General features: G+C 35.3%; 1 long non-coding RNA gene across 1 annotated transcript; it reads left to right on the top strand.

Moving 5' to 3' along the window:
- The first annotated feature begins 738 nt into the window (after positions 1 to 738).
- On the top strand, positions 739 to 7,980 carry LOC148223924 (uncharacterized). Its single transcript, XR_015803094.1, has 3 exons — positions 739 to 930; positions 1,218 to 1,257; positions 5,862 to 7,980. It is a non-coding gene; the product is annotated as an uncharacterized LOC148223924 (long non-coding RNA).
- The last annotated feature ends 568 nt before the right edge of the window (positions 7,981 to 8,548 follow it).

Here is an 8,548-nt window from a genome sequence, read left to right as displayed (position 1 = left end):
CATTTATAGTTTACTGGTTAGATAAAAATAATTCTCATGGTGGTTGTTTTAAATGTGCTTGGGTTTTTTGGTTTTCTTTTTTTTATTTTCTAATCCAGTACCTAATATGAGTGGGAATGCCTCAGTCTGTCACTGTATTATATGGTGTATAATGGGCATGTGCTCTGACACTTAAAGGGAGTAAGCCAGAAAAATTTGGGATATGATAATTAGCCATTTTACTACAACAGATAAGAAAAAATACTTCAATTTAGTTACAAATTTTATTTCCAGCTTGTCCTACTGAAAGACTAGGTTAAAAAAGCAATAAAAACTGTTTCCATCTTGCCCACTTAAGTAAGTACATAATGGTCAAAGCTCTAGGAGAAGAGAAATGCAGCTTCAATTTAAAATTAATATATCTTGAATTATGAAGGTGTGTTGCCATAACAGCCAGCTTCCTTTTACATGGAGGAACTAATTTTTACCTGCTGATCTAGCAGAGATATTTGTCACCTCCATCTTATTGGATGATTAGTCTTGTATCATGACAACAATGGGGCTAATCAAAATGTAAGTTAGTACTGGTAAGTTATGAGCTACACTGCATGTTACATAATGTCTTGCTTTCAAAAAGAAAAAAAATGTTCAGATTAACAGCAAAATTATGGATTCAAGCTGTAAACAAACATGATTCTGTTACACTCTTTGGCAGTAGAGACAAAGTGATATCGTCAGCTCTGCCTTGCATGCCCCGAGTCACATGTTGTTTGTGACTCATTTCATTTCTACAACTGCCTCTATTGTTCTGCAGAGCACAACAGTATGAAGGGATGTCAACTGAAAAGCAAGAAACAGCTATTGCTTTGTTAGAAGGAAAAAATAAATTTCTAAGTAATTCATGCTTCTGTCTTTTATCATCTCTCTCTAAAGACTATGAAATTGTTCTTGGTAAGAGATACTTCTCTTGTTTCTCATGAAGACGGTAAATAAACACTGCATTTTTTACTTTAGTTATAACTATTCCTATTTTAACTTGTTATCAGTTACTGATCACTGCAGGTAAAGCAGTTCATAAGGGAAGGGAGGTGGGCTGTGATTACATCTGAATGACTAGCAGCTTGAAAGAACTACTAATGCAATGAAATAATCAATTGATTGTATGAATGAGGAGATTCTTGCTTAGTAGTTGTGCTACCAGTAAGGAAGAATCACATTACTGCTTTGCTTTCTACTAGGTACTCTACAGTTTTGGCCAAAACCAAGAAGCTTGCAGAGGTGAGACAGAAGCTGAGGAGAATTTGGTTCAGAATTTATGAAAGATACATTTTTCTAAAGAATTTGCCAGAACAGTATCAATGCTTGCTTACTTGTAATTTATCACTTGCAGAAATGCTGATTTTGGTTAAATGTAAATGGCAGTAGTTGACTGCCAAAATATGGTTAGTTTGCTGTTCAAACAGCAAACCTCCTACTCAATATCTAAAGGAGAACAGAATCAGTATTGTCAATGTTAGCATATGAGAGATGCTTAGCTGTCATACCTTTTGCAATGGTGATTTTTTGCAAGAGCTTTAGATAAATGTTTTAAAAAGGGAAGCTGTAGGAATGAGCACTGAGTGATTAAAAGTAATACTATTCATAAAAGACTTACAGCAGCCAGGATCTGTTTCTGGGAGCAGGAGTGTCAGGTACTGTCTAATACTTGCTCCAGTTATTGTTATCTGTCAGGTGTCTTAGAAATGGTCTCTGTGTCCTGACACAACAAGCAGTGATTGCAGAGTGCTGGGTGGCATTTTCCTTTCCATTACACACAGGACTGGAGGATTTAAGCTGTTCTGTGGAGATACAGATAAGTAGTGCTGGGCATAAGGATAAAGTAATCTTGGCTTAATTCTTAAACCATGTTGTAACATTTCAAGAGGACATTTCAATACCTCAGCATATCTGCAGCCTGTCCCAGTAGGTCTGATGCTTTTTGTTAGTGCTTGTATCAATGATCTTTTTCATCAAATTTTCTTAAGTCATTTTCCGAGGTGTTTAATAACTTTAGATTAAACCGGTTCATATTCTTACTACCATCTCATAACTTACTGGTAGGTATGTATTTAAAGCTGGAAAAAAGTGCTACCCGACTGGAATTTAACAATCGTGAGTAAAACAACCATCTATTTCTCATGTCTTTCATGGTTGACACTTGAGAAGGAAGATGATTGAATGAAGGGCATACTAACATAAAGATGAAGTATAAAAATATTTTGTGTTGGAATATTCTGTTTTGCTAAGGTCTGAAACCTATTAAATTGCATTCTGATATGCATGTTTGGCATATACAATATAATTATTAATTTATATCCTTGAATTTCTAATGAAAGTGATGTACGATAGATATTTATCAGGATGTGTGTAATAAGGTTTACAATTAATATAAAACAAGCAAATATCAACAGCTGAATCTTCTCAAATATTATTGCTGAGCAGAGTTTTTTAATTTCTCTTCTGAAGAAGCTCCTTTCCTACTCCAGAGTTTCATTTTTGCTGTTGCTGTAAGAACTCAGAATCTATTTGCATTAAATCTTGCTGGCAAGGAAGCTGAACTCTAACATCGTTAATTACCATTCTTCTAATCTATGTGGACTTTTTTAAAGATTTGAAAATATAGGGTATTTCAGAATAGATGGCAAGGTGTTAAATCATAAAGGAAATGTCATATGTTTGATGATCTCTGGGGGATCACAGAGGTTATATCCTGATTAAACTGCAAGATCTTCTTGAGCAAGAGCAGATAGAACACAGTGTCCTGGGACAAAGCATGTAATCAAAGTGGGTTTTTTGTATTTGAAAACTGTGTAGTAACTTCATATTTCTCCTCTACCCCAGAATCCTGTCACGTGAACCTAATTGTGTGTGATGATATGTTTCCACTTTGTTTCTGACACTTGAAAACAGTTGTGGAAAAACTACTGAAAATCTAGGCAGGAGGTGGACATGTAAATACTATCTGGTAGGAACAACTCCCTTGGGAATGTGAAGTGCTGTTCAGAGTTATGTGAAAATAAATTTGGAATAAAAAGCAGAGCAAGTAACAATACGGCCAAATGGATAAAGTCCAGATGCTCATTTGGAACACAACTCTCTGAGTAAGTTGTAATTAGAATATGAAGGCCAAATACATGATGAATAAAACTTATAACAGTCCTTGTCACTAAATAAAAAATATTTCCTTTCTAAACATCCACGTATGTTCATTATCTTGCTTGTTTCATCTATTTTCTCAGTCTTGCAAGCTATGAAGTTGCAAGATGTCACCTTACCATAGAGCATCTAAAGCTGTAGCTTTTAAAAGACAAATAGGTAATATTGCACTATGCACTCTTGTGACTTGTTGAATTCTGAGGTCAATAAATAAAAAAGAAGGGGAGAGATAGGGGAAGGGGGAGATGAAGGAAGTGCCAGACCTGCACTTCTAACCCCCAGCCTGGTTTCTTAGAACCTGAAAGAAATCTAAGCTTTATTTTGGTTTTCTCTCTCTGGGTTTCTTCTTCTTTCACTAAGGCTAGCTTAGTAAAAAAACAGTTTTCAAGAAACACATAGACAGATTTTGAAAATGTGATGGAAGTTATGGATACAGCCTGCTTCATGTAGGGTGTGTACCTAGGAGCAATGTTCAGTAGGTACAGAGCTGTATTTCAAGTTGCACTTTGTAGCTAAGAAACAGATAATGTTGACTAATAAATCAAGTGGTAAATCTGACTCATTTTTTTTTTAATCTTCTACAGTTATATTAACAACCTGATGGTGGTGGGGAGGGCACTGTGTGGAATATATCCACTTCAATGGAACCCTAAGGGTCCTATGTGCTATGGTTATGAAGAACTTCTGAAGTATGGTCTTGGAATCTTAGGAAAAGTTAGGGTGGAAGTGACTTTTGGAGCTATCAGCTAAAGGTCCTTTTAAAGAAAGGCTTATTTTAAAGGTAGATCAGGTTTTTTCACTTGTCTTGCTAGTCTTCAGATACAGAAAATCCAAACTGCTCTGGACCTTACTTTGGTGCTTAACTATTTTAATTATTTAGATGACTTTCTTTGTATCCTATATAATTGCTCTTGTTGTTACTCACCACTGTCACCTTGACCTTTTGCTCTACTTTTCTGAGCCGTGTTCAATTTCCTCTATATCTCTCCTCATAAAATGCAACCAGTTTCTCCTTAACCACCTCTTTTCTAGCCTCAACCATCTCTGTTCCCTCAGCCTCTCCTCACCAGTGCAGGGGGAGAGGAATTCCCTTAGTCCTCTTCTCTCATTGCAGCTCAGTGAGCACAGTCATTGGACTGCTCAACCCTGCTCACTTACTCTGTGGTGTCTGGTTTGTTGTATGGGTTTTTTTTGACTGCTTGTTTACACATCACCTCTTAAAGAAAGTCCACTCTGTGTATTTAAAAAAAGAAAAGAAAAAACAAAACAAAAAAAAAAGGCAAAAAAAGCTAAATCATTTAAACCCCCCAAACAAACCTAAAAGAACCCCCAACAAAACACACCATCATCTGTTACACATTTTTCAATCTTTGCATTGTCTTCATATTGTGATAATTTTTATTTTTTTTTCTTACTGCTACTTGGAATACTGTTAGAGTATACTAGAAAATTATTTCTTCACTATTTAAAATTAGTTTTAATGCATTAATTACACAGAATATAAAATCTTAAAATCAGTTAGTCTTCTACAGTTTAATTCAGCCTCAAACCCTAGAATGACTGTGAAATGAATGTGTTTAAGATTATATATATTAAAAAATTCACTCAACCCAAAACTTACCACAATAAAAGCTGCGGGGATGACAACTTAAAACAAGTAAACTAGGTCATAACAGTTTGTAAATAACTGAAAAGCTTTGTACCATGATGGTAAAACCTAGACTTCTAAACAAGGCAAAAAAAGAGTATCAGGATGTGAACAAAACGAGGAAGATAATCCCAAATAAGGAAAAGAAAAAAGAAAAAAGAAAAAAGAAAAGAAAAGAAAAGAAAAGAAAAGAAAAGAAAAGAAAAGAAAAGAAAAGAAAAGAAAAGAAAAGAAAAGAAAAGAAAAGAAAAGAAAAGAAAAGAAAAGAAAAGAAAAGAAAAGAAAAGAAAAGAAAAGAAAAGAAAAGAAAAGAAAAGAAAAGAAAAAAGTCTATATATTGGTCTTAATTCTGGTTTTGGCTACATTAATTTTCACAGAAACCAGGAGAGCAAAAAATTCCCCTTCTCAAAGGTCACTAAGAAAGATTTGAGATGGAAGTCATGGGAAGCAGGAAACTCAGGGAATGTTTCAATATTTTTATATCAGTCTATGAATATCAAAGTGAAAGTATTTATAATCTGTTTAGTTATTCATGAGAAATGCAGAAGCTTCTGCAGCATCAAGAGTTATGAATAATTTCCAGTGTTTGAAGCAAGATAACAAAACTGTAGTCCATTTAGTTCAAAAATGTAGTTCATTTTTACTTCTGCCAAGTGGCCATGGGTTTAGATTTCTTCCATGAGAGAATTATTAAATGTACTTGTGTCTCAGGGTTGTTTTGTTTGTTAGATTTGTTTGGTTGGTTGGTTTTTTTTGGGGGGGGGGGGGTACTTTTGTGGCTGCAGGTGAATGGGTATTGCTCCTGGGATTTGGTGAGGGTTTTTGGGTTTCTTTAAGAACAAGTACCATGAAACAGGGGCATGATGGCTGAAAACCTGGACCTGTTCAAATCAGTTATAGATCCCTCAATATCACAGGGTAATGATTTTTTCCAATAATTAGAGTTTTTCATCCTTAATTAAACTACCTATAAATATATGAAAGCTGGAGCTGGGTGGCCTTTCTTGAGTTTAATCTCAATCTGTCCATTTTTCCATAGAATTTCAGAACTCTGTTCTTCCTCCTGTCTGACCTTTCACCTCAGCAGATGATTTGGACTACAGTCTGTGTTCTGCAGCGTGATGTATGCTTGAAAGCTTTGCCACTCTCCACAGCTGTCCAGTGATCAATATCAACAATCAGTACTGTGGTTGGATGCCCTGATTGAATTTGAGCTGTTTGTCCAGCAGAGTCTTAAAGCTTCAAGGATAGAGACTGCAGTGTCCTTGGGTAATTTGCTCCAATGTTTCCTGAAGGAATAAGATGTTTTCACATTTCATCTTGAACCTCACAGACATCAATTTTTGGCTATGGCAGATCATTCTTACTGCTGTCAATTTCTCTTGCCTGTAAAAATTCTTAACGCCTTTGCTGGTCAACAATGATGAGGGAAAACCAAGAAGCTTAGATTTGGATACCTGTACAAACTAGATTTTTGTGAACTGGTGTCTCCACTACTAAATGGACAGCCATGAACATTCTGAAATATTTTTTTAAAATTTCTAATAATATTCCACTTTGTGAAAAATGATTACATAATAATTTAATATGTTGAAATTTTTTCTTCTTATGTGAGCCTGGCAGTTTTCACTTGAGTTCTGGTTCATGTCCTAATGAATAAATAACTTTAAAAGAAACAACCAAACAAAAAAAGTCTATTTGAGATTAGGAATTTCCCTGTTTTTTTCCTTTCTTACCTTATTTGTCAGCACATGCTCTGCAGAACAGGGTAGTGAGGATGCTTTCCTGGAAGTCACTTTAGCAGCATTTTGAGAATGGTGATTGTCCTCCACAGTGCCATGAGAAGTGAAGAGTTCTCATCTTGAAATGTTAAGTTATATTATCAAAAGAAACACATCTGGTGAAACACATCCAGTTTAACTAAATGTGGCCTTTGTGCAAATAGTATACATAACCAGACAAAGTGAGTGTTCTGAATAAATAAAGACATTTTCATTCTTCAGTATTCTTTCTAATTCATTATTGTCCTGTGGTAGTTTACATATAGTAGTGTTTTCCTAGTTTCTTTACCAGTCAAACCGAACAACCAGCCTCTGCTTGGTAAAAAAGGAGAGTTTCCAAGACAAATTATGCTTAAAAGAACAAAACCTATCCTATTCATTTTAAAAACTGTTGAACCATACTGTACCTTTTAATTAAATGTAAGAAAAGGTGATTTTAATGTCCTGTCATAACTCTTGTAGAAAGGAATCTCATTAAAGTGTATTGGGTCGCAACCATTTCAGAACAGATGAGATATAATTAGTTTTGCTTGCAGTATAACTAGGATGCTAGCAGAACGTCCTTGGTGCTGGTAAGAACTGATGCTGCCCTTGAAATATTAGATATGATCCAAAGAGAGGAAGTGCTGCCCACGCATGGAGGGCAGGAGAGGTTAGATGTAACTCTTCAGTCAATGAAAAAACGGGGGATCCTCACAAAAAATGTATTGATATTACTTCATCCACAAGCTGTAAACAAGCATATCCTAGCAACAGGAATGCATTAAGAATTGTATTGACATAAACACCATAATACTTGGGCTTAAGAGCTGTGTTCTTAATAAAAGTTTGGAAAGCAGTTTATTCAATGTGGTAAGCAGTACATTAGTGCACTGATGCATCTCCAGAAAAACTGTTGAAGGAAAAGCATGTCTTTTCATTGAACTTTCTAAGAAACATATGGTGGCATTAACTAAATGCCACACTCAAGTCAGTCATGAAGTCATCTGAAAAATGCAGAAGTTTTTGCTACTCTTCTCTGCAGCACTTTTTGACACTTTTCCTCGTTGCAGTCTTTTAGTTCATATACAGCAGCAGAGAAGTATGGTTAAAGAAATAATTCAAAAGACAGCAAACCTTTAATGGAGCAAATATGCATAGAGGTATTTATTAACTGTTTTTCCGTGCAATACTGTTTGATGTATCCCAGTCTATTTGTAGCATTTTGGTCCATCTTGTAATTTTTTCATTATCTTCTTCACTACAGTTATATGACTTCCTAAAATTATTGTTTCTATGGAAAGTATGTTTATGGTAAATATGTCGGCCTAGTCTCCCCAAATGTTATTACTTAGGTTGTATTGCCAAACCTCTGCAATAAAAATATTTTTCATGGTATTAATGTTATGTTACAGGATGGCATTTGTTAATAGACTGTCTCAAAAACACCCTTAGGTACACTTCTGCAATCTCCAAAGAGTTAGATAACTCTGTAGTTAGATACACCAGGTGACTCTACAGAGAGCTGCCCCAGGTTGTCTTTTGACAGCTCTTGTTGCAAGGAAATGTTGAATATGCTCCTGATGAATAATAGCAGTGCTGCTTATTACTCTGGAGAGGCAACAAGAGATCTGTTTTTTTCCTAATGATCAGAAGAACTGACTACGCACAGAAATAAGCCTTTATACCACCAGAAAATGATAGATACTAAAAGTGATAGACACTAAAAGTGATAGATACTACACATTACCAGTATCTTACTGAGATACAGAATCCATGTGAGCTCAATGCCAGTTGTCCATATGATCTGTACTTTAGCATGACTGAGATTTTGTGTACCAGAGATGCAGTTTGAGCTTCTCTGACTGGAAGGGGTAAAGGATAGAAAACACTTGTATGAGAAGATTGTCTTATTTGTGTTAAATGCCATTGAGCAATTTTTCTGCTCTGATTTGTTTCTGACAAT

Source organism: Sturnus vulgaris, chromosome 4 (genome assembly GCF_052056855.1).
Source record: "Sturnus vulgaris isolate bStuVul1 chromosome 4, bStuVul1.hap1, whole genome shotgun sequence".
Lineage (NCBI taxonomy): Eukaryota > Metazoa > Chordata > Aves > Passeriformes > Sturnidae > Sturnus > Sturnus vulgaris.
This window is presented reverse-complemented; position numbering and strand designations above follow the sequence as displayed.